This window comes from Rhinolophus ferrumequinum, chromosome 4 (genome assembly GCF_004115265.2).
Source record: "Rhinolophus ferrumequinum isolate MPI-CBG mRhiFer1 chromosome 4, mRhiFer1_v1.p, whole genome shotgun sequence".
Taxonomy (NCBI): Eukaryota; Metazoa; Chordata; class Mammalia; order Chiroptera; family Rhinolophidae; genus Rhinolophus; species Rhinolophus ferrumequinum.
In genome coordinates this window covers 86,668,918-86,695,889 of record NC_046287.1, presented here as the reverse complement: position 1 = coordinate 86,695,889, position 26,972 = coordinate 86,668,918, and the positions used below count along the sequence as shown (strand labels likewise).

The 26,972-nt window shown below is 39.9% G+C and overlaps 1 pseudogene; it reads right to left on the bottom strand.

Annotated features, from left to right (window-relative positions):
• The window catches only part of LOC117021561 (guanylate cyclase soluble subunit beta-2-like), a 32,205-nt pseudogene extending 9,742 nt beyond the window's left edge, over positions 1-22,463 (bottom strand).
• Between the last annotated feature and the right edge of the window lie 4,509 nt (positions 22,464-26,972).

The following is a 26,972-nucleotide window of genomic DNA, read 5'->3' as shown; positions in this document are numbered from 1 at the left end:
CTATTTTATATTATCCTACAGATCTAGAATGCTCTGCTTCAATTTTTCCTGTTTTCTTCTTTGTGTTCCAGTTTGGATAATTTCTATTGCTGTGCCTTCCAGTTCCACATATAGTAATCTATTTTATATTATCCTACAGATCTAGAATGCTCTGCTTCAATTTTTCCTGTTTTCTTCTTTGTGTTCCAGTTTGGATAATTTCTATTGCTGTGCCTTCAAAATCCCTGATCCTTCCCGCTACTGTGTCTAGTCTCGTTTAAGCCCAGAAAATGAATAATTTATTTCTGATATCATGGTTTTCATTTCCATGGGATATATAGATAAATAGATAGACACACAGACAGACAGACAGAAAGAGCAACAGATGATAGATAGATGAATAGACAGAGATATAGAGTGTGTTATTTCCCATCTGTTCAAACTTGTTCCCCTTTTCCATTAGATCCTTTAAAATATTTATCACAGTCATTTTTAAAGACACTGTCTGATAATTCCCACATCTAGGCCATCTCTGGACCTGCTTCTATTGACTATTTCCTCTCTTGGCTATACCCCACACCACCATTTTCTTGGTTTTTTTGTTGCATCTAATATTTTAAATTATATAATTGTATGTTTCATATCTTGTGTGAAAGTACAGTAGAGATTGAAGTAGATAACATTTACCCTTCATAAAATCCATACCCCTCTTTCTGTCAGACTGCTAGATTGGAGACTGAATGAAACAATCTGCATTTGAGTTGGGTCTGAGCTTCTTCCAGAGATATTGCTATATTTATGTAGAGCTGATTTCAAATATCATGAAGGGTAGATCAGGACTTTTTTTCCAGCAGGGCTTGGGATCAGGGCACTAGTAAGGCTCTGAGAACCTCCTTATGTTTTATATCCACACCACTAGCTTTTGAATTATGGGAGATCTCTTCTGCTTTAGAGACTAACAATGAGATTTTGGGGAATCTCCTTACTCTTCAGTACCTTGGCTCTCTGTACCTTGGGAGATTTATCTCTGCCCTCAGACTTCAAAGGGTCATTGTAGTACATTTGGTGAAAGCCAAGAGTATCTCAGAGGGATTTCTCTTAGTTTTTGTACTCTAACACCTTCCATAGGCCATTGCCTTGTATTTGTGGAAGGTCCTCTGTACCTCAGGGACTGTAATCTCTCTCAACAATCCTTTCTTATCCCTAGTCTTTGGCTGAATAACCCTATGAACTTGGTGAAGGCCTGTGGGAAAGAATTGGTAGATGGGTACAGCCTCTGTGGCTAGGACTTATCAAATACAGGATCTTTGGGATTCTAACTTTCCATTTCAGCTCCAATGTGGCCATTAAAAGTTCACTAAAATTTAGACTGGTTTCTCCTTAACCTCACCTGATGGATTACTTCTCCTGCTGTTCTCCTAAGGGATAAATGTAATTAGAGTGCCTTCTCCTTGAAAAGGTTTGTCACTTTCTGGAATTTAGTTCATTTGTATTTCTTTGTGCTCTGATTTTTTTTTTTTTTTTTTTTAACTGCTAGTATGGGAACAGAAGTCTCTGGCAGCCTTCAATATCCTAACCATATTTACTTGTTTTTTCGTCTTTTCATGCTAGATTTTCTCCTTGAAATAAGATTATAAATTCCTCTAGGAAAAGAAGCCGGTTGTATACTTCTCTGAATCCTTCAAAGCACTTAGTAGTACTGTCGTATGCATACAAGTTCCTCAGTAAATGTATATTAAAAGTTATATGAATGGAATAATAGAAGATCTCAAAGAGTACTAACTTTAAAATTGTAGAAATGGAGCACAATTCTCTTAAGAGAGAAAATATTTCCAGTCCTTTCCCCTACTTCCCTAAATAAACATGACATGCCCTTTCTGGTGGATATTTGACGATGTTCCTATGTCCCTATTCTTAGAATTGATAACGTCTTTTCCTGTTTACTTCTTAGGATATCTACCATGAGAGTTTCCAGGAATTCATTGTTTAATTTCATTCTTATAGTTGTAGTATTATTCACATCTCTGTTACTATGCCTCTTTCACACAAGCACACACACACACACACTTTCTGTTTACACAACAGTACATTTTCAATTATTTTTTTCTCCATTAGTCCTTAAACTGAAACCTCTCTTACCTGACCTTCTTATCTCTATGCCTTCACTACCTCCCATCCTGATTTTTCAATTCTTACATTGGGGGTTTTACTCAGCAGATGTATCTGTGTGTATACAACAGGCAAAGTATTGTGGACATGTTGTTCTTGCGATTACCTAAAGCCAACCTTTACTCAGAAGACTGCAGTGGACACAATAATCAGGTTCTACAGTATTTCTCAGCTTCTAAATTATTGTGGTGTGGGTGAGTGGAGCACATTTTTAGAATCCCCTGCATACAGGTTATAATGGGAAAAATCATTTCCATCTTATAACTGGCTCTATTTATTTTTAGTTGGCTATTTAGTTCATTTTGAAGATCTGACCGACATGCACAGGAAGCGATTCGATTTCAAAAGGCAGAGACACTGCTCTAAGCCATCAGAGCAATTAAGATCTGCTGAGCAGACAGAAGGGGACACCTACTTTTCATTTCCAAAATTGTTCAACTTTTATAGAGTGAACAAACTTCCGTACTTGGAAGAGTAGCTTCCTGCAGAAAGGAGAGCAGATGTCTCCCTAATGGCCACGTGGTGGAAGGAAAGCTATTCTGAATATCTTATGGCACCATGGTGTCTAGCCTGCTGGCTGGAGGCAGTTTCACACCTCAGCCTGAGTTCTGAACCTGTCAGACAGCAAGTTGGATACACAATTTCCCTCAGCAGGAAAAGTTGGCTATTTAGTAAACCTGACCACTTGTTGAAATGCTTGAACAAAAAAGCAGGAATTATAAATGAGCCGGCTTCCAAGATGGACTGAACCCTACAAAGTAAATGAGGCGACGTGCTCAGCTCAATCCTAACTTATGGACAAAGAAGCCTGCAGGGAATCACGTGAAAATCCTGAGCGCCACAGCCTCTTCTGAAATTCGAGAGAACTTGGAACAATAATATTCTGACTACCGTGTTTCCCCGAAAATAAGACCGGGTCTTCTATTAATTTTTGCTGCAAAAGATGCATTAGGGTTTATGTTCAGGGGATGTTGTCCTGGAAAATCATGTTAGGGCTTCTTTTACGGTTAGGTCTTATTTTCGGGGAAACACAGTACTGTCTATTACTTAGTAACATATGCAGGAGAAGAGAAGAGTTGAGAGAAATCACTCATTTTAATTACTGTAACATAGCCAGGAATCGCTTGAGCCGACTAATAAACAGAATTCTACTTTTTTGTGTGAGGTGATATTAAGCAAAATACTCAGTTGCTCTCTACCTGGCTGGGCTCTCCAGTAACAGTATTTGTTGCTTCTTTTGCAGAAATTCTCATCTCCAAGGCAAAATTAACCACTCTTTGAACATGGTACACCCCCTACCGCCATATAAGCATCTCCTATTGTTTCCACCTGTAAGGGGAAAAAATGGTATTCGGAGGGTTTCCTCGATGCACTAAACATATCACCAGAAATTTGTGTAATTTTCCACGTATTGATGGAAGGGCCATATTAAAGCTGGTGATTACTTGTTAGGGGTATGAGGAGTATGAGGACGGAGGGGGTAGGGAAATGACTTAGAAGACAACCAAGAGAGAGCCAAAAGGCCTTTCTGCTTTTGAAACAAATCCCAGAGAAGATGAAGTTCCTGGAATAGGCGTAGGATGCTATATATTAGATATGTATTATTTGTATTAGATTTGCTGCTGAATTTAAGGAGTAGGAGAACTACGCTCTGGGAAAAGTGTGCCCTCAAATGCACCTTAGTATTGGGTATTATGAAGGATTCCTAAAAAAAACGAACATTCCTGAAATACCTCCAATTTCCTTTTAGCTCTTCCTTCTCACCCTGCTCCCATCCACACCAAACCCTAGACCGGTGAAGAGAAAGGCCTACAACTGAGTACCAGCCTGCCCGAGTGCACTGTGACACACACCCCACAGTACACAAACACTTACTTTGTAAACCTCGTGGATACTGGTTAATCTGTCAAACTTGGAGTACGGTGAATTTAGCATATTCACTATTTGGACAGGTTCACAGGCAGCACAGATGTTTTTAAATGTCACCACATCACTAAAAAGGATTGTGCAGGTTTTAAACCCCTTTGTTACATCCTGTGTTGTTTAGAATTTAGAATAGTAATGCCATGAATTCTGAATTCAAGGGACCCTTGGGAACCAAACCTGACTGTGCCTTGGGGTAAAGGAAACAGCGGCTATTTACCATTCAGCCAGCTGACATTTATGGAATGCCTGCTATGAGCTGGTCACCATGCTGGGAAGATCACATAGCACGACGCAAACGTGGCCCCTGCTCTTCAGGAGTGCCCAGTCGAGAGAAGTAGATAGAAGAGTGAACAAACACTCAGTAAGATGTGCCAAGTGCTGTGGAATGACAGAAATGGATTGGGTGGGCACTCGCTTGCAGAGAAAACCCTGGCAGGTGGGCCAAGGCAGAGGCTGAACTATAGGAGAGCCAGCGTCAGGGCTGGTAGAGACTGGTCACCACGAAGTACGGCAGGAAGCTACCATACCCGCCACATGTTCTCAAGTCATCTGGCTGCTTTCACTCTTGCTGACTCTATACAGCAGCCAGATGGTCTGTTTAAGTCAGAGCTCTGAGTCCTCTGCCTCCAATCTTCCACAGCTGGCATCATACTTAGACTAAAACGCAAAATGCTAACCATGGCCTGTAAAGAGCCCCACTCTGCCCACCACCTCTCTGACCTCATGTCTCCACACTGCTCCTCTGGCTGGCTCTAGTCCAGCCACACTGGCCTCCCTGGGGATTCTCCAGCAGAGCAAGTGCCTCCTGCTTGGGCCTTTGCCCCTGCTGTTTCCTCTGCCTGACACCGTCTTCTCATATTCATGGGGCTCTGTCTCTCACATCTTAAATGGAACCACCTCAGTGAGAACTTTTCTGACCACCCTATCTAAAATAACACTCCCTAGTTCTCTGTCCTCTTAGCTTGAGTGCAGCCCTCTGCTCCATGAGACTCGAGTGGCATGATATTTTATATGAGATTGTTTATTTGGGTATTGCCTATCTCCTCCATTGGAACATAAACTCCATGAGACGAGAGACTGTTTTGATCTCTACTGTATCCCCAGCTCCTAGAGCAGGGCCTGGCACATAGTAGGTGCTCAATAAATATTTGTTGAATGACTAAATGGATATCTCCTTGAACAGAGCTGGGAGCCTTCTGTATTATTTATACTTCTGGTAATAATCTCCTATTCATGTAACTTTCATTTCCCTTTGGCTTCTGGCCTACATCCTCTCTTCATATTCTTCCTACGTTTCTCATCTCCTTTTATATATTTCCCTGGCTTTTCTCCCTTCTTAAATAATAGGTGTTCCCTAATGTTCAATACCCAACTCTTTTCATCTCACCTCATGCCTCCTAGACAACCTTATCCATCATTCATAGTCTATGATGAATCACCATCCACACTGCGATAACTCCCAGATCTATAGCTCTGTCCTAGAATTTTCGATTGAGCTCCCCTTACAGTTTCTATCTACCTATCAGCCATGCTCTATGTAGTATCCCACAGGTATTTCAAATCCAACAGTTCTAAAACTGACCTTACTTTCCTACCCTCAGGATTCTTCTTTTTGATTCTGTCTTAGGATAAAACATCACATCTCTCCCCGCTAGAAACCTCACATTCATCACGGACTCTTATCTCTTACCTTTTCCATCTTCTCACCATCTTCTTCCATCTGTCAATTTCTACTTGTGCTGCCTGAATTCGGCCTTTACCATCACTCAACTGCATATTGATGGGCTTTCAGTATGCCTCCCTCACATGTGTTCACTGCACTGCACTCAAAATCATATTTACAAAGCTAATCATGTCACCTCCATTATTAAAAAACAAAAACAAAAACAAAAAAACTTCAGTGAATCCCCACATCTAAAATTGAAGATGATTTCCTTTTCCATGGTAATCCAGATTCATCACGGTATCAGCTGAGTCTCATCCTATCTGATCAGCCTCATAAGGCACCACTCTGCCATAAACCCTCATGTTCTAAGGATAATACACAACAGTATTTATTTTTATATTACCTTACCTTTGCTCTTACTACCCTATTCTCCTGAAATGCCTTGCCCTTCCTGGTTTTTGTTTGTTTATTTTGTGTTTTGCTGATATTCAGCCTCATGGCCCAACTCAAGTACCACACACTTTATATAGGTCTTCACAACCCCACCTTGCTCCCATCTCTTTCTTCTCTGGCATTTATTTATTATCAATTTCCATCATCTGTGTTTCCATAGTACCTTATGTCATGGAAAGAGTATGAATGTTTGTGTTATATGGACTGATTATTGGTCCATTATTGGACTGATTACCTCAGCTCTTTTACTCATAAGCTGAGGTAAATGTAGATTTGCTTAACTGTACAGTATGGATAAATAACTCCTCTCTCATAGAAATGTTCAGAAAATTAAATAAAATAGCATATGTAAAATGTCTAACACAGATCCTGGCACAGTAATTGTTAATGCATGTTAGTTTCCTTTCCTTTGGCCAACTCACACCCTCATTAATTTATTCTGTGTATATCTCTCAAACCCACAAAACCGTGAACTCTTTTGGGTCGCCAGAACCTGGGACAGCACCCTGGCACTGAGTACATTCACCTTGCTTGTCTGGTGGATGAACACAAGCCCATTACAAATGGAAAGTGAGTTCAAAGTAAACATGGCATCCTTCATTCCAGAAATAGCTTACTCTCCCAGGTGGTCTTTAGAGGCACCCCATAATTTAATGTGTAGGTGTATCACTTCCAGTCATAGAGAAGAATCCTATTCATGGTCACTGAGCAAAGAGGCCTGTCTTAGGATATAGCTTTAAATCCTTAGAGAATGTTATATATGTTAGTGTTATTGACAGGCATTTTTATTTAATTTATATTTCACCCCTGTATTATTTTTATTATTCTCAATGTAGAGGAGAAAACTGAAGATATACAGCTTAAGTAATTAGCTCAAGGTCATGTTGCTCAAAAGCGATGGATCCAGAATTCAACCCCAGGTCTCTCTGGTTTCAGATTCTGTGTCCCTATCCACAAAGGCACACTGCCTCCTGCTCAGAGTTCCCTGTGGAGGGAAGGAAATGCCTTACCTGCAGCCATCTTTTTGCCTTCCTTCAGCTGGTTGGCCACATGCTTGGGCAGCATGGCATAAAGCAAAGTCTCTGTTTTCTTCTTTTCTATGGCCAATTGCTTGGCAAGAACCCGCAGCTCCTCCTTCTTCCTCTCCAGCTGGGTGGACAGCTCAATCTCATCCAGTCGCTGCTGGTTCAGCAGGATGAGATCCCTGGTGGTGTCATGGGGGGAGAGGTCCGAAGGATGCATCTGGTGCTCCTCCAGCTTTTGCAGGCTGCAGAGCTTGGGGGAGCACAGGTATATCATGCACTACATAGACTCCATCCAGATCATCTGGCCTTTCCATCATGTGACATGACAGCATGTTACCAACAGGAGATGATATGGCTCTCCATGCAATGTGACTTTCTATCTGCTGCAGTCTCGCTCCTTCCCTTTTAGCCAAATTTTGGGAGAGTTAGCTATACTTTCTGCCTCCACGTACTCATCTCCCCCTCTCTCCATGGCCTCCAAACACCTGCTTCAACACAAGTCTGTCAATCTTTTCTTTACTCAGTCAATCTGCTGTGTGGTAGAGCAGACACTCCTCCCTGAAATCTCGCTTCCAGGGACTTCCCTGACACTGCTTTCCCCCTGAGACTTCTCCTACTTCTTTCAACTATTTCTTTAGGGTTTTGTTGTTGTTGTTATTGTTGTTCATTCCTTAAATGTTGGTGTTCCCCAGGGTTCTGTCTTGGTAGTCTTCTCTTTTGGCATCCCACAACTGCATTGTACACCAGGCTGACAACAAATAGTTATTACCAGAGGGTAAGGGGGGAAGGGGTGGGAGATGAGGGTAAAGGGGATAAAACATGTGGTGATGGAAGGAGAACTGATTCTGGGTGGTGAACACACAATGGGATTTATAGATGATGTAATACAGAATTGTACACCTGAAACCTATGCAACTTTCCTAACAATTGTCACCCCAATAAACTTTAATTTTAAAAAAGAAAGTAGACAAAGAAATATGCACCTAGTAATAGTGCATTGACGAATCTGATAGGGCAGAGATTCTTTAAAAAGTTGAACTTACATTATATGTTACTCATTTTATGATAAAGATTAATTTTTCAATAAAAACTTTAATATAAAAAATATATGTGCTTATTATCTTATTGTAAAAGTAATACACATTCATTGCAGAAAAGAAAAAAAGTCGGAGAAAATAATAAAAATGACTCATAATTACACCACATAGGTAATTACTGTTAATTTTTATATTACAAAAAAAAAATGGGGTTATCTGGCGTTTACTTTTTGTAATCTGAATTTTTCACTTCGAATATTTAATAGATATTTTTCCATATCATTAAACATAGATATGCATCATATTTTTGCTGGCTACATGTGTTATACTATATTTTATTTAAGCAATAAGCTAGAATTGATTATAGTACATCTAGTTTATCGCTCTATAAACAACATTGCCAAGAGCAAGTTTGAAGTAACTCATTGTGTATAATCATGGCTACTGTGTTAAAGAATGTATCCTTAAACATGGAATTACTTAGACAAAGAATATGCTCATTTTTAAGGCTTTTGACACATATTGCCAAATTGCCCTCTCTAGAAAGATTGTGACAATTTATACTCCCATCAAGTGATTTCTTTTTATTACCAATTAGGTATTTATACATGAACATCTGCAACTGAACTCACCTTCTATGCCCTCTGCAAATCTTTTCTTTCTTTATTAATTCTTCTATAACATATGTGCTTAGTCCCTACTAGGAGCCAGGCATGTAGTATTAAACATTAAGGATATAGCAGTGACTGAAACTGACAAAAGTCCTTGCTCTCCACAAGTTTACATCACGTCTTTTCTGTTAATCATACCTTTATCACCCAGTTATCCAAGCAAGAAAGCTAATAATTATCCTAAATATTTTTCAATTCCTACATCTGGTCACCAGTGTCTGCCTTAATCATCTCATACATCTGTTCCTTGATCACCACCCCAGTGCCACTGTCCGAATGCAATCAGCACTTAAAGTTTCTCACCTGCTCTCCAATGGCAGCCTCCACCTGATCTCCAAGGTTCCATTTTCTCCATTCCCTCGTCCATCCTTCACATGCCTCCAGAGTGACCATTCTAAATCTCAAATCTGGTCACAGTAGACACTTAAAAATGTTTCCAACTGCACAACAGAGCTTAAGTCTTCATCTTGCCAGCTTCATCTCCCATCACTCCGCTCTACAATTCAATCGGGATTCCCAAAACACATCCTTTTCCTCTCACATGTCTCTAAAGCCCTGCCTATGTTTATGCCTAGAACACCTAATCATCAGTCTAATAAAAAGACAGTTCAAAATGTGTGCCCTCTCACACCATATACAAAAATTAACTCAAAATAGATCAAAGACCTAAATGTAAGACACAAAACCATAAAACTCTTAGAAGAAAACACAGAGAAGAACTGCATGATATTGAATTTGGCAATGATTTCTTAGATGTGATACCAAAAGTATAGGCAATACAAGGAAAAATAGTTAAGTTGGATTACATCAAAATTTTAAACTTCTCTGCATCAAAGGTTACAATCAACGGAGTGAACCGGCAATTCATGGAAAGGGAGAAAATATTTGCAAATCGTATTTCTGATAAGGGTTAATATCCAGAATATTTAGTGAACTCCTATAACTCAACAACAGCAACAACAACAACAAGAAAAACTGATTAAAAAATAGGCAAATGACTTGAATAGACATTTCTCTAAATATGTACAAAAGGCCAATAAGCATATGAAAAGATGCTCAATCACTAATCATTAGGGAAATGAAAATCAAAACCATAATGAGATATCAGTTAAAACCCATTACAATAGCAATTATCAAACAAACAAACAAACAAGCAAACAAACAAAAAACAGAAGATAACAAGTGTTCATGAGGATTTAGAGAAACTGGGATCCTTGTGAACTGGCATCCTTGTGATACAAGTATTGCTTGCTACTCTAGCTTTCCGTTTCTACTTGCATGGAATATCTTTTTCCATCTCTTCAGGTTCAGTCTGTGAACCTGAATGTGAAGTGAGTCTCTTGTAGGCAGCACATAGATGGGTCATGTTTTTTAATCCATTGAGCCACCCTAGTCTTTGTTTGGAGCATTTGATCAATTTACATTTAAAGTAATTATTGACAAGTATGTACTTATTGTCACTTTATAAATTGTTTTTTGGTTGTTTTTATAGTTCTCCTCTCTTCCTTTCTTCTCTTGATCTCTTCTGTTGTGGTTGTTTGGTTTTCTTTAGTGTTTTTCACTTTGTTTCCTTTCTCTTTATTCTTTGTATACCTTTTGTAGGTTTTTTTGTTTGTGGTTACCTTGAGGTTTATGTATATTATTCTCTATCTATAGTACTCTATTTTAAGCTGATGGGCATTTAAGTTTGAATATATTCTATAAGGACTATATTTTTACTCCTCCCTCCATGCTTTATGTTATTGTTGTCATTTATTATAGTTTGAGTTGAGTTTGATACATTTTTCTTTTAATCCTGTTGTAACGTTTTAAATGTTTGATTTGCTGTATTTATTGAATATTTGCCTTTACCCGTGAGATTTTTACCTTTCTCATGTTTTCTTATTTCTTTCCTTGTCTACTTAAAGGAGACCCTTTAACATTTCTTGTAAAGCTAGTTTAATGATAATGAAGTCCTTTAATTTTTGCTTGTCTGGTAAACTCTATCTCTTCTGCAGCTCTGAATGACAACCTTGCTGGGTAAATTATTCTAGGTTGTATGTTCCTTTCTTTCTGCATTTTAAAGATGTCCTGCCACTCCCCTCTGAATTGCAAAGTTGCTGATGAAAAATCAGCTGATAATTGTATAGGGTTTCTTTCCTTTGTGTGTAATTAATTTTTCTCTTGTTTTCATCAAGACTGTCTCTTTAACTTTTGCAATTTTTATCTACAATATGTCTTGCTGGGAGTCTCTTTGGGTTCATCTTGTTTAGAACTCTGTGCTTCCTGGACCTAGATGTCTGTTTTCTTTCCCACTATGGAAAGTTTTCAGCCATTATTTCTTTAAATAAAGTTTCTGCTCTTTTCTCCCTTTCTCCTCTTTCTGGGATCCCGATAATGTGAATGTTTGAATGTTTGATGTTATCCCAGAATTCCCTTAATATATCCTCATTTTTCTAAAGTTCACTTTTCTTCTGCTGTTCTGAGTGGGTGATTTCCAGTAGTCTGTCTTCCAGGCCACTGACCCATTCTTCTGTGTTAGCTACTCTGCTGTAGATTCCTTCTAATGTGCTTTTCATTTCAGTTATTGTATTCTTCATATCTATTTGGTTCTTTCTTATAGTTTCTAAATCTTTGTTGATGTTCTCCCTAAGTTCTTCTATCCACTCTCAAATTTCGTAAGCAATCTTATGACCGTTTCTTTGAATTCTTTATCAGGCAAATTATTTATTTCCATTTCCTTAGGGTTCTTCCCCTGTTGACCCCACACTGTCCCTCGGGGGAATTTTTCTTGTTCCTTCATTTAAGAGATATTCTTCTGCCTTTTCATTTTGTTTGAATTTCTATGTTTGTTTATATGAATTAGACAAGATAGTTGTCTCTCCCCGTGTTGGAAAAGTGGCCTTATATAGAAGCAGGCTCTGTGTGGACTGTGTGCAGCATGGTTTTGACAGGCTGGTAGGAGCCAAGCAGGTGCTTGAGGTGTACAGAGCACTGGCCCATTAAGCCAGAGCATCTCCGAGTGGGGAGGCCAGGGGTATGTAGTAATGCCCTGTTGATCCTCTTGCTCTATTTGTGCAGAGCCAAAATGGGCTCAGGCGATGTGTCTGGGAACACATTGCAGCAACCTTGCAGGCATGCCAGAGCACCTGGATAGAGCCTCTACCCACCCCATGGAGGTGGAAGGGGCCATAAACAATGGTGCTCACCCACTCCTCCAGCCCTAGAGAGTTTCTGAAGCTCCCAGAGGCCTCCCTCGGCTTCCCAGCATTCTCTATTTAGTCTCTTTCTCTTGTTTGTTGTCAGAAGCTGTTCATTCAGTGCTTGGTTGTCTCACAGGAGCAACTGACACCTCTATACATACATATTTGATTTTGCTCATGGGATGAGGTGAGTTCAGTGTCCTCCTACCACAGCCATCTTGTCCACTTTTGGATATATACTGAAAAGTTTTGCAGGTAGGGATTTCAAGAGAGACTTGTACTCTATAAATCACAATAGCCAAAATTTGGAAGCACTCAAAAAGGGTTAAAGTGGTAAAGTTTATGTTATGTAAATTTTACCACAATCGAAACAAAAATGTGCATGCCCTATTAACAGTAGGTCATATGATCATGCTGCTATACAAAAGAGACATAAAATTAGTTCTGATAGTACCACGTGCATTCTGAAAATCTTGGTAACAGAGACCAGAATTTTACATATATGACACAATATATTATATTCTATATATTATATAATTAGAGTCCATTTATATCTAAACCATAAACAGTTGAAGAAATAAAACATATTGCTTACAGATCAAGCCAAATGGAGATGTCAGAAAAACAACTGTTCTGAATGCAGTCCCTGCCCCACTTTTCGTCCAGGTTTTTTGAAGAAATTGGAAGGCTCTTCTTCTTTCTTTTCTAGCCAATCTCCCAAACAGCAGAGAACAAGAGGAAAAGGGTGACTGATTACCTCGGAGTTTGAGCATGGGTTGATGTTTCCAGGCTTCAGGCATCATTTCTTTCCATGTCTTCAGGACATATTGACTGTTGATAAATTTGCAGATGCTGAAAATGTTGAAGGTGACTTGGGGATGAATGATGGAGAAATACTTATCTAATCGAATCTTCTGGTTTTGGAGTCCTGGGACAGATTTCTGAATATTCACTCCATCTTGCTTGACCTTCAGCTATACACAGAGAACAGATGTAACACTGAAGAATGGAAAGGAACCTGCATCATAAAAAGCAACCTGCACCATAAACTTTCCCTTAGAAATATCATTCTGGCCATGCTTTGTGACTCATTAGGCGGAAAGAGGTCAGTAATGAAATAAACACCAGAGTAGTAGTTAAACATCATTTTAAAAATCAAATCTGCAGCTAATCTCTAAAATAGAAAAGAATATTTGCGCAATGGAGTGCTCAAAAGCATATCTCTGACTAATAAGAAACAGAAGTTAAAGCTCTCACTTGGGCTAATAGTGAGAGAGAGATAGCTCTGTGAGATAGCTCTGTGAGATCTCTCTCTCTCTCTCTCTCTCTCTCTCTCTCTCTCTCTCTCTCTCTCTCTCTCTCCTTCTTTTTAGAATTAATTAAGAAAGAAAGTAGTAAATTCTGTAGCATTGGATCTGGTACCCAAGCCTGGGTGAAAGAGTCCATCATGGAGCTGGGGAGACATCATTCATTGCTCTCTCCAGGGAACACACAGAAGGAAGAAGCAAAACGAGTACCCTTTACATGAAATGCCCAATGCCAGCACTAGTTGTCCAGGAGCACTTAGCTTCACTAACCATAGGGACTTTCTGAGGTGATAGAAATCAACCTAATCTTATGAATAAGTATCACTAAAGTTTCTGTTATTTTGTGCCCAAAACTCAGAAAGGGAGTTTTTAAAGTAGATAAGAATTTAAAATATTAATAGTAGCAATAATAATATCTTGTGGCATTAGGGAACAGCTGAGGTACACTGTTTTATAATTTCCTAGTTGTTTCTTATGGAGTGTTTGTAATGGAATAAACACCAGAGAAGTAATAAGTATTGTTTTAAAAATCAAATCTGCAGCTAATCTCTGAAAGAGAAAAGAATAGTATTGAAGTACTCAAAAGCATATTTCTGACTAATAAGAAACAGAAGAAATAGCAGCAACATGTCTATTCATTCCAACAAATAGCAGAGAAAAATCACAATAGCTGAAGGGATTTTAACTGATTTTTTTGGACCAAATTTACTTTGCCTAATTGACCTTTATGTGAGTTCATAACCAATTTAGTTGACATATATTTTATCCAAGAAAATGGAAAATGACCAAACATGACCTGTTGACGGTCATTCTCATAACCCTTGACCTCTCCCCCACCTTCATGATGCAGAAAGTGACTTTGGTGGGATTCGGATATCCGTGGTGACCACGAGGATGATGAGTGGTCATGTCTAGAATGCCACCCTGCCATTGCTACTGACTATGTTCTCTTGTCTCTTGGTGTAGTGAATTTTAGTGTCACTTCCTTTTTCTCGGATGGCAAACTTTCTCATGTACTCACTAGTTCAAACCCCTTGGCACTATTTCCTTCCATAGCTATCAAAAAGATCCTGCATTCTGGTTTCTGGAGGCTGCCACAAGGAAAAGAAAGTCAATGGTCCTACCAAGCTAAATTCTGGTTTCCCAAACTCTGGGGACTCCTCAGGGACTTAAAAGTCCCCACCAGCCATAAAGATTATACAATAAACTCCGTTCCCCAGCCTATCCCCAATCCAAGCTACAGAGGGAAAGAGTCTCTTACTGATTCATCAAATACAATGTGGAAAGGAAAAGCATTACAGAATGTCTTCTATTCCATCCAGAGCCACTCAGGATAAAGCAGCACAAAGATGTTCATTCAGGAGATGTCCTGCCTGTAGAAAAAGAGAGTCCTGTTCACAGGCCACTTGCGCCACCAACCTGGCACAGAGCAGAGCTTAGGATAGTATCTTAAATGTTTCACAGGAAAAGTACAGTCCCCCACTCTCCAGCATAGCTCCCTCAGCATCTCCAGATGGCCACAGCAATTCCACTTCCAAATTAAAACAAACAGAAAACTTGCTACCAGGTTGAGAAGCCCCCCTGCCCCCTGCCAAGTTTCTGCCTGCCGCTGAAGGGTTTCTAGGCCAATTGAGTATGTCTCGCCACGAAAACAGAGTCGGCATTGAAACGGTGACAGCCAGACAATGAGCTCGCAGAGCACAGTGTGTGTGCCCAGCCCAGCGTCAGGGACATTTGCCATGGAGCTTTTTAGACTGACAGTTTGGGGTGGCACATAAAAATTTAACCAACAGCCCTATTTGGCAGAGGGTAGAGATTCCAAATGGAGCCTTTTTGATATGAAAATCTCCTAGACAAAGGATGTCAATTGTGTGTTTGAGTCGCTTGCCACGGCTCTCGGCTCAACACGGACTTAAAATGCAGCCTTTTGAGCCCTGCAGACCTTCTCCCAGATGCATGTCATCATGATCCAGGGGCCGTGAGGAGGACGCTCTAGCTCCCTTCTCTCAGTGGGCTGGAGCCCTTTGTCTAACTCAGGCGTTCAGTGATGATCATCAGACCAGCTCAGGGCCAACGGACAGACTACTGTCTTCATTTTTCAGATGGAAGATGGAGGACCTTGGCCAAGGTCACACAGCACCTCAGGGACAGAGCCAGAAATCTGCTTTCCTGGCTCTTGACACAGTACCCTTTGCATTACCGGACACTATGGTTCTTATCCACAGATTTGTAGGCCAGAAGTGCTTTCCAGTCCAGAAGGGGTGATGAGCTGTGGGAAATTCATTGTTCTTGATAATATGTCAGTACTCATCGTCCTTCTCTTTCACAGTCACCAACTGGGACTGATTCCTCTCTCCAGTGGTTTTCCCTGACGACAAGGGAGACTGTGCCTGTGTGTCACCCAGCACAAATAAAACAGGCAAAAGAAGGCAAATTACACTCTGACATTTTCAAGTTAAAAACCATGTCGGCCAAATCCAAGCTCTGCAGCGTCAGTGACATAATAATCACAAGGACTTTGTCCATTTGTGTGCTCCAAGCAATCACTGTGCTCTGAGAGCCCAGCTCCGGAGAATAGTTTACTCATCTTTTCCAAACATGACAATACTTCTCATAACTTCCCAGCGGGATTTCTTCACAGGATGAACAAAGACACTCCAATACTTCTCCTTCGTCCTAAGGAAAGCTGCCTCAAAGGCCTACAGATGGCAGGGAGAGAAGCAGACATGCCTGGTCACGTGACTCGTCGTGACCCTAGAGATGCACAAGCCCCATTTGCTGTTATTAGGGCCACAGGAACAGTGAGGGCTGCAAGGTCAATTCTACCAAGACTTCGTAAGCCCCAAGATTTTTATCTACTTAATCCTTATACTATTCTCTATCAAAGGCAGCAGGAACTTTTTATAAAATCTCAAGAGGGGGCTGGTAGGAAAATCACACATGATCGTCTTTTTTCCTGTGGTCAAAGACGCTTCAGTGAACAGACTTGAGGTGGACTTTGAATGCTGTAAGATACAAACATTGTGTGCTCCAGGAAGCACAGACTTACCTGGATATTTGTACAAGCTATGCGGACATGGAGAGTTGTGCACCTAATATATGTGGTTCCTAAATGGATAATGGTCTACAATTTGCAATTGAGGCAGCCAAATACATGACCCCAGACCCATGACTGGCCCCAGCTGCAGAAATGGGCACTAAGGACTTAAAAGGTCAATTAGTTTAGGAATAATGCAAAATAAGCCACCAGACCTGAATTTCAAGCCCTTTATATTGGTATTCCTATAGGTGAAACATTTCCAGGCTAAGGTACACCCCAGAAAGCCTCCAATGTATATCCAGGTTAACTTAACCCAGTGGTTCTCAACCAGGACAGATTTTTGTCCCCTACCCCCACCCTGAGGACACTTGGCAATTCCTGGAGATACTTTTTACTGCAAAAATTGAAGGGGGGAGGCAAGGTGTTACTAGCATCTAGTGGGCAGAGACCAGGAAGCTGCTAAACATCCCATCACAACAAAGAATTTTCTGTTCCAAAATGTCAACAGCTGCCTTCACTCTATTATTAAATACTCTGTGAGTATCTAATGCCTAAGAAAGTACTTGGCACATGGTAGGTGCTGAATATACAGAGGGTGCCAAAAAAATCTATATAGGGGTAGCCAGATGGCTCAGTTGGTTACAGTGCGAGCTCTTAACAACAAGGGCTGGTTCAATTCCCACCTGGGATGGTGGGCTGTGCCCCCTGCAACTAAAGATTGAAAACAGAAACTGGACTTGGAGCTGAGCTGCGCCCTCCACAATTAGATTGAAGGACAATGACTTGGAGCTGATGGGCCCTGGAAAAACACACTGTTCCCCAATATTCCCCAATAAAATTAAAACAACAACAACAACAAAAAAACAACCACAAAATAAAAATTTTTTTAAATGTATACACATATTAAGAAAGGAAAACTATATTAAAATTGTAATACTCGATATACACTGATAACAAAAGATGAATGAACATAAGTCATGTTTGACTTCTGCAATTACAAGAGGTGCTCAAAGTGGTTACCATCAGTGTCCAGCACTTCTGATTATGGCAAACTACTGCTTGAGCAACGCTGACCAAAGTGTCCACTTGTATACATTTTTTTTTGGCACCCCTGGTATGTGAAAAAATTGAGGCCCAGTTGATTCTCCCACTAGGAGGGACTGTGCTTTCTGAAGACACAGCAAGCCCAGTACTTCTTGGTCTCTCCAGATGCCCTGACTGTCTTGTAACCTATTTGGCTTTGCCCTTCTCATCCATCTGTGAGACTTCTGCACAATCAGAAACACAACATTCTCCTTCTTCCCGGTCCTCTCCACTCCCTGTTCATGTTAGGGAATCCATGGACACATTGATGTTGAAGAACTCTTTGGCCACAGCTTTCTGCAGCCAGCAGAAGGCTGTCTGTCAGTGAGCAATGGCACAAGGCAGTGTGTCAATAAAACTCAGAAAAATAGTTAAGTTATACAACTTCTGATGAATATTCCCGAGTTCACCAAGTCCAGGCCCTGCGTCAAGACGGGCAGCATATGACAGATCAATAAAATAAAAAATTAAAATAACTTTATAGAGATTTAAGTTTTACATGGCTGGATACCAAATACATTCCTGCCACTCTAATTTCTAGTTCAGCATCTATTCATGGAAGGCACTCAACTTATTCAACAAACAAATAAATAAACTCTGGAGATAATGTAAGCAAAATTCAGTTGTAAAAGCATTAAGGATCATGTTTGTTAAGTGTTCCTCTGGGATTCTGTCCCAGGTTATAATATAAAAATGGTAAATCATGCATGAAGATGTTCATCACAGCACTGTTTACAATAGCAAATGCATAGTATCAACTAAAAGTAGAACAATAGGAGACTAGTTAATTATAATATCAAATATCATTCAGCCATGGAAGGTAGTGGTTTTACAGACTGTTAAAACATGGAAAGATGATTTTTTATAATGCTGAATACAAAAATAAGTTGATATAAAATTGTCTATAGAATTATCACAATGATGGAAAAACCAGCATAATTTTAAGTGTTGAAATAAAACTGAAATGATGCCTTCTATTGGCTTTTTGGAAGCTCATTTTAAAGGCTTGAAACTTTGGGAGTAATGGTCAAGATGGCAAAGTCAAACTATGGAAGAAATGGAGTTTTAACTTCCTTCCACAGCTGGCATCAACTATCCTGAGGATTTGTAGGGAAACCCATCCTGACTCCAGAGACCTCATAGCTGCAGGACTAGTTAAGCCATCCCCATACCTGGTACAATGCGGCACAGACCACTTCTATCAGAGTAGTCATGGAGAAGCATCTTCCTGTGTGCTCCTCTCTCCAAATGGAACGATGGTGCATGCATCTCCTAATTAAAAGACACAATATGTTTTTCCCAGTGAATGGAGGTTGTCTAAATTATGCTTTTAAGTTTTTGTGAAACAACAGCTCTTATCCATTGCACCACACCAAACTATATCCCAAAGCCCCCTCCAATCTCACAAAAATAAAATCAACCATGTTTTCAGCCCCTATATGTCATGCATTTTATATTATACCTAACCCCCGAATCAGCTCTCTATGGCAAGTATTATCTCCATTTTAAAGAGGAGGAAACTGACGCTTAGGGCAGTTATGGCTAGATTAATGGTAGAACAATATTTTGACCCCCCCCCCAAATGAGCCTTTCCCCCATGCCATGCTGCTTCTCCCCACACTCCAAGCGGGAGCTGGCTGCCACGCTTGTCATGTGACAGTGGGCATCTTCACTATCAGGAACATCAGGGGCTCAGCAGAATTTGCAAGTGCAAAAAGAGTTTATTTCTTGTTCTGGGAGGATAATGCTGTATGTGGTGAAAACTTGCACATTTGGAAAACCAAGGACACCTCAGAGGAGATCATCTTTCTCCAGGAATAAATGCTGACATCCAAGTATGCACCATGTCATGGTAGATGTATGACAGGAAACGAGGACGAAGACTCTATCTGGGGGCATCCCTGAGAGAAGCAGTTTTCTCCCTGCTCGATCACAGGCAGCCAGAGCCCTGCCTCACAGCTTTTGGTCTGAGTGAGGGACGAGATTAAGGAGGTGGGTTCTTTCTGAGATCTTTGTTCTCTTCCATGGTGGGGTGTGTGCGGATAGGGGTGTGTGTATGTGTGTGTGTGCGTGTGTGTTCGTGTGTGTGTGTGTGTGTGTGTGTTTCGGGGTTGCTAGTTAAAATGAGGTTTTTCTCCAAATATTGATTTTATCTTTGCAAAAACATATATATGGAGAGAAAGTGTATGTGTATAGGTATGTGTGTTTACATCTTGACTGAATCTAAAGATCATTTGAGGCAGCACATATAAAAACCATAAGATAAAACAGGAAATTAAAAGTTATTTTAAAAAATTGTATCCAAACTCTACACAATGGGAAAAATAACAGAGTGTAGAGGGACTAAAATGAAAATTGACACACTTCCGGGGACCATCTCCACCCTCACTTCTGCCCCAGCCTAGGCTGTCTCCCAGAGACACTTGCCGAACTTTGTGCTTTTAATTCTTCTGATTGGGGTCTCCAACTATCTAAATAATATGATCATACTTTTATTTCTTGATTAAAATAGGGCTTTATGAAAGTGGAGAATGAGGGCACGGGGAAACTAATGAGAAGCAGACCAGAGCACGGTCTCTGGAGACAGGCACACCTGGGATTGGGGCCTAGCTCAACGACCACAGCCGGGCCATTTGGGATCGTTACTTGACCTTTCTGGACCTCTTCTGTATAGTGGGAAAAGTAAGAGTACCTAATCTCAGGGGTTAGAGGATAATTCAATGTTTATGAATTACTTAGCCCAATACCTGCCTCATAATTAGCACTCAATGAAAGTTAGCTAAAAATAATAACTAGATTAAAAGCACAGTTATAACCAGAAATGTATTCCTTAAGGGACTGCCAAATTCCTAGAGATGGACACAAAAAAAAGTCAGTATTATCTTATATTATTTTTGCCTACAGAGACACTCTATAATATTTTGCCCAATATAAAGGACAATGTAGATATCGGTTATCATTGCATATATTTTATTTCAACTTGCATATGGCAACATTTATGCATTTATTTACCTCATGTGCAAAATGCCCTTACTTACCTCTGAAGAAGTCCTGTTGCTTCTCTAGCATTGGTTTTGGCATATGAAGGAATAACTACCAGAGGAAATGTAGCAGGAAGGGGTATAGAAACAATGGACTTAGGAATTCAGAACCTCGATTCCTTCCACTCTTATCATAAAACTGTGACAGTAATATGCTGAGAACAATATCTGGAATGTAAAAGATATTCCATCATTTTCTTTCTTATTTAAGGAATGAATGGAAGACTATTGATATTTTCTCCAGAACTGACTTAAAATATTAGCCAAATTTTCAGGTGACAGACATGATATTAAAAAGTATGAAAGATTATTGAAAGGGTCTAACTATATTTCTTTATATCCTAATTGTAGCACTTTAATAAATTTGAGAGAAAGTTACCATGTGAATTATCACAATTTTAACACTAGCCATATTGAACAGAAAGAAAAGGAAGAGGAAGGAAGAAAGTTATTAGAAATGGAATGCCTTTTTTGAACTGATTACAATGTTAGAGACTTTTACATGTTACGTCTTTTAATCCACACCTCACTATGAGGTAGGATTTTTTCCCCCCTATTTATTCCTTTTGGTCTCTGTGAGCGTCTAATGCCTAGGAAAGTGCTTGACACAGAGTAGGTACTGAATACATATTAACTAAATAATATGTGAAAAAAATTGAGGTCCAGAGAGGACAAGTAACTTGTCTGGACTCATCAGCTAGTAAGTTGCCACATCTGATCCCCTAGCCAGGCTTCTTTCCATTCCCTTTATTCTTGAGTTGATCACATGATAACAACAGAACAGACCCAACTACTCATTCTACTTGACATCAGTTAAGGTTTTCAAGCCTCTTATTTCCTATTTTAAAACTAAAGGGAATAATAAATATTTCCCATTTAACATCTATAAGGGTGCACTATGGTGCATGAGGCATTGTAGCATACATCATCCCATTTTATCCGCATGACAATCCTTCAAGCATGGCTATGATCATTATAGAAATAGTGAAGAAAGAGCTTAGTAAACTAAAAAGGGCCCTAAAAGTAAATATAAACATTATTTCATATAAAATGATGAATGATTGTTATATGTGTAAATGCCACATCACCTTTTCAATAAGACATTTTCTTTCTTAAATAGAGAAGGGAGTCTAGGTATTTGAATTTCCAATGATCTCTACAAACAAGAAAACCAAAGAGTGAACTCCAGAGGGACATATCCCAAAAGGGAAATTAGTTTCCTAACACGTCAGGCAGTCACCCTGTGGGTTACTCAGAGTTGGATGGTGTCTAATTCTGGCTCTTGGCCGTGTCAAGTCTTTCGTTCTGATACATGAATAAATGAATCTGGCTGCAGAAGCTGTTTATCAGCTCCATCCAGGCCAGGAAACCTGAGGAAAGATTTTACAAATCCCCTGAAACCTGACTGTTTCCCAGCCTTTGTTCCCGTTGTAATCAGTCTTCTAGATTTAATTCCAAACTCACACCAGCCCTATCAGAACAGACTGTCCTCCATCACAAAGCTGACCTCTCCAGCTTGCCCTTCTTTGATTGTTGTTGGTCTTTTTATGAAAGTGGCCAGCAGGGATTCATTCTCCATTCCTTTCCCCAGAGAACTCCAGGTACCAAGGATTCTGCAGGCCCCTTGCAGCTGACCCCTCTTGGGGGAAGTGGGGAGATGGCCCGGAAGGACTCAGAATGGCTACAGGCACTTGCTTCCTTTACGAGCCACCAAGACCAGACTCAAACACCTTACCATAAGAGAGTGCAAGGAAACTGTGGAGGGCATCTAGGTTTTCAATAAACTCCATGAGATTTCCTCCCAATGTCCGTAACATCCTGTCATAGCCAGATTCTTACTTATTCAAAGAAATATTCTCCAAATAGTTTCAGAATGGCTTCCATGGAGACACCTGAGGAATCCAAAGCAGACCCCCAAAATAAAAGCACCTGCAAGTGTTTGTTCTCATTTAGGTGGTCTCCATTTACTTCCAAACAGTTCAACTCCTGGCTGTGTGATACGTTACTTACTGACTTTCTCTCCAAGACTTCTCTTTCCTCACCTGTAAAATGCCAATGATAACATCTATGTTGTAAAGAACCCAGTGAAGCTCTGGCAACTGGTAGGTGCTCATTAAACATGAGTCCCCTCTAACTCTACTCCAATCTTTTCCGTGATATGGTGGAAATTTCTCTGCAGTCCAGAAGGGGATGCAGAGCTGCAGGACCCTGTGAAGGCTGAATCCAGAATGAGATTCACTCTTGGCAGGGCCGTGAATGTAATCTTTCCTGCCACCTCTAGAAATCTTGAAATATTATACAATGGTCTTTAACCAAGTAAAAAGCTACCTCTGAGAAATAACTAATACTGCAACCAAAAAACAATACTGACAAACTTACATTATCCTGATTTATCCAAAAGATGATATCAAATGCTTGCAATGACTTCCCCTTTCTCTCTCTTTTCTCTACATGCTCGTTTCCCTTTGAGGTGCAGTTTTCACATCGCATCATCCATAAAGATTTCTCTCAATATCCCAAGTCACACTGAATCCTCTCTTCCTACATGTTGCACTTTTCTTTTCTTCCTAATTATATGATAATTCTGAAGGGCAGTGACCTCGTCCTAAACCTTCCTATGCTAGACACAAAGAGAAGTGCTTGATAAATTCCTGCGCTGTTGGAATAGATAGTGTGCCATCATTTGCTCTGTGGAGAGACAGCCAGTGTTTTTTAAGAATATTTTTAAATTTCTAAAACACACATTAACCAATGCTACTTTATTCAATGCTTCCCAAAACCTTGTAACGTAAAAAATTTTAACATCACGTCCCCTTATTTACAGGTGAACCCACTGAAGATGAGAGTCATCTTTGTGAATTGACCCAAATCCCACAGAGTGGCAGAAGCCCTAGCTCTAAATTTGGTGCTTTTTGTACCATATCCCACAGCGTCTGGAGCAGCAGTCAGAGAAACACTTGGGGGACTGCTTATGGATTTTCACATCATTGACACAGGAGACAGGGCAACCATCTATGCTGGTAGTCTGGATCATCTGTGAGAGAACATTCTCTTATTTACGTGGTGTGATGAGTCACGGTAAGTCCTGGGGGCTGAGGAAAGGTCTGGAAACCCAGGTTGATGGGAGACCTGCCAGATTCACCATCACCAGCATCCTTCACTGGATCCTGGAAGGAGCCAAGGATTCTCTGACTGGTCTGGAATTCACAGCAGGGTCTTTCCAGATCTCTCGAGTTATCCACAACCAATTCCTACAGAGGTGGCAGGGGATCAGAGGAGGTCTTTCCAGCCTCTACTTGCTTCCTAAGCTGGTCTGACAGAATCCCTATAACTCATTGTCCACAGCCAGACTGAAGGGCAGATAATCATTCTGCAATCTGAGCAAGATAGAGTCCCCATTGAGTTAGTCTGGCCTTGTCAGAGATGAGTTATACATACGTCCCAACAATGGATTAGCCAGGTCTTCTGAATTGAGACAAAGCTCAGGACAGTAGATGGGAGGTGATAATGGCCTGTGTGTATTGCCTCCGTTGAGTTCTCTGTTGTGGGTCCATTCCTAGCTGAATGCAGGCAGGCTTGTCTATAAGAGCAATCAAGAGCCACCTGCTAACTCCCAAGGGAACTGAAATTAATTCCACTGAAGTCCTTTTCAATGAATATGAGACCCTGGAAGGAGAACTCCTGAAAAGTGCATGGACAGGAGTCAAATTGTTCCTTCCTCTTTCCTCCTTCAACCCCTCCTTTCCTGCTAAATCTGGCTCATTCACATTGAGGAAAAAACAGCTGTGTTTTGTGTCCCATAGGCTGGAGCTCTGAGCAGATGCCTCCTGTTACCTGCCAGGAAAGTACAGATCCCAGAGGCCTCCCTTTTCCCAGGGACCTCTCCCAGGAGGCCTGGGCTGTCTGCAAGCCAAGCCAAATTATAGGAAAGTGACTGTGGCGGCCCAGTGTGGAAAGACTACCTCCTTGACTGTTCTTTTAAATTTGTAAACCTACAAAAATCCATGAAGTTGCTTGTTCCAGACCTTGGTTATTTTGTTTCTGGGTGCCCAGTTCTGTTAATAGGAAAGGACGTCTGGCTGACAGACTGTTCCTTGAACAAGGATCTTGGATTTGGGTGTGGTGTTTTCCATCTGTGCTGGGTTTGGGGTTTGTTCTAGAATTCTTGGTCGAGAATGCTTGTCTAGCAGAACACGAAGGTCACTTTTTAAAACCAACACATGTATTGTGTTGTTATACAGTTTCATCTCAATGAACTTAGGATTCCATGAGCTCTCTAGTCACAAGGAGTCAGGAATATATCTATATATCTATATCTATATCTCTCGCTATATATATACATCTTGTGTTTAGTTGTCTTTTGCATTTATATACATGTATATATACATATATAGATATATATATATATGTACATAGTATATGCAGAGACATCATGTCTGCATTTATATATATAATTTGCATATATATTTGCATATATATTGCATATATATATACATTTGCATATATATATATATATATAAAAATTCAAAAGACAACTAAACACAAGTCATAGGGTCCTTAACATATTTTTGATAGTGCAAAGGAGAATCTATAATATGCTTAGCATTCTATCTTTTATGTAACAAATAAGGGGAATAAGGAAATAGGCATCTATCTGTTTATTTGTGCAAAATTAAACACCAGAAAGATAAATCAGGGGCTATTGAGATTGGTTACCTATAAAGCATTGGTGGGAATGAGGTGAAAAGTTTAGAAAATTGTGGCCTGGGGCAGGGGACTCACACTGGTTGAGCATAACTTTTTTTTTTTTTTTTTTTTAGGTATGAACATTTTTTTTTTTTTAATTTATTGGGGTGACAATTGTTAGTAAAATTACATAGATTTCAGGTGTTCAATTCTGTATCACATCATCTATAAATTACATTGTGTGTTCACCACCCAGAGTCAGTTCTCCTTCCATCACCATATATTTGATCCCCCTTACCCTCATCTCCCACCCCCAACCCCCTTACCCTCTGGTAACCACTAAATTACGTTCCCCAGATTAATTTTCAAACCCCGTGGCCATCCTGTGGTCACCGACTGCCCTCCAATCCCCTCGAGCATAACTTTTTGAACGGTTCTGGTTTTAGAGTATCATGTTAATGACTCATATCCTCACAGAAAATAACGAAGATCAATAAGGATAGGGAAAGCCCGAAGATGGAATACACACAGAAACAGATTAACAGGACAATATTCCAACACAACAGTTTGAAATAACCTAATTACCTAAGAAAAAAATTAACCCAGTCACATTGAAACATAGTATTTTGAATGCTTTGTCCTCATGCTAAAGACAGAGAAAATAAATATTAAACAAATATTTAACTGTAGTTAGCAGGCTTCCTTTTCGCAATGGTGAGGGTTAGCAATTCTGAAACAACTTTCTGAACATTCGAGGACTAAGCATATAAGTAAATATATCATGGATAATGGGATCCAGGTTTCTCACTGTGTGAGAATAAAGTTATAGTTATGGAAAGAAGAACAGAATGAATCCTGTGGTGTAGGTTAGGAAACTTACCTTAATAAAACCATAAGACTGATCATGGGTTTAGGTAAATAAATGGATAGAGATAGATAGATAGATAGATAGATAGATAGATAGATAGATAGATAGATCGATCGATAGATAGACAGACGGGTGTGTGTGTGTGTGTGTGTGTGTGTGTGTGTGTGTGTGTGTGTGTATTCAGGGTTCTTTGGAGAAATGGCAAATATGAGGGCTAGGGCAGGGAAAGGATAAGTTTATAACATCTTCTCATTCCAGAAAGTAAAAATGTGTCCAACGAGTGATGGGGACATGTTAAAGGACACAAGGGGCAGCTTGGAGAGGCTCCCACCCCCTAAATCTCAGAGAATTTGAGTATCAAAATAAATAGTGAAAGAAAGGGATTTCCATCTATTTTAAAAAACAAGAATCAAGAGTTCACATTGATATAAATAAATAAATGGACAAAGGGGAAAATTCTTCCTTATAGTGGAAATCCAACTAGTAAATGTGAAAAGAATGGTATAATTAGAAAATCACCATTTGACCACCATCAGAATTATTGATTCAGACAAGAATCACCAATGAATACTAAAACTAGAGAAGGGGGAGTTTGAGAAGCAACAAGGTAGTATTTACATAATCTGAAAGTATCTTCTCACAAGATACTCATTACAAAGGGGAAAAAATGTATCTTTACAGTGGAGAACCGTGACAGAATCCATCTTAACCAAGCGATCAAAGTTAACACCAATCATAAGACAAACTGACATAAATATGCCTCATGATATGATGAACTGAAAAAGGCAAAACATCACTTCTGTGGTCTTCCGGCCAAGAAAGCATAACCTGAATTGAAT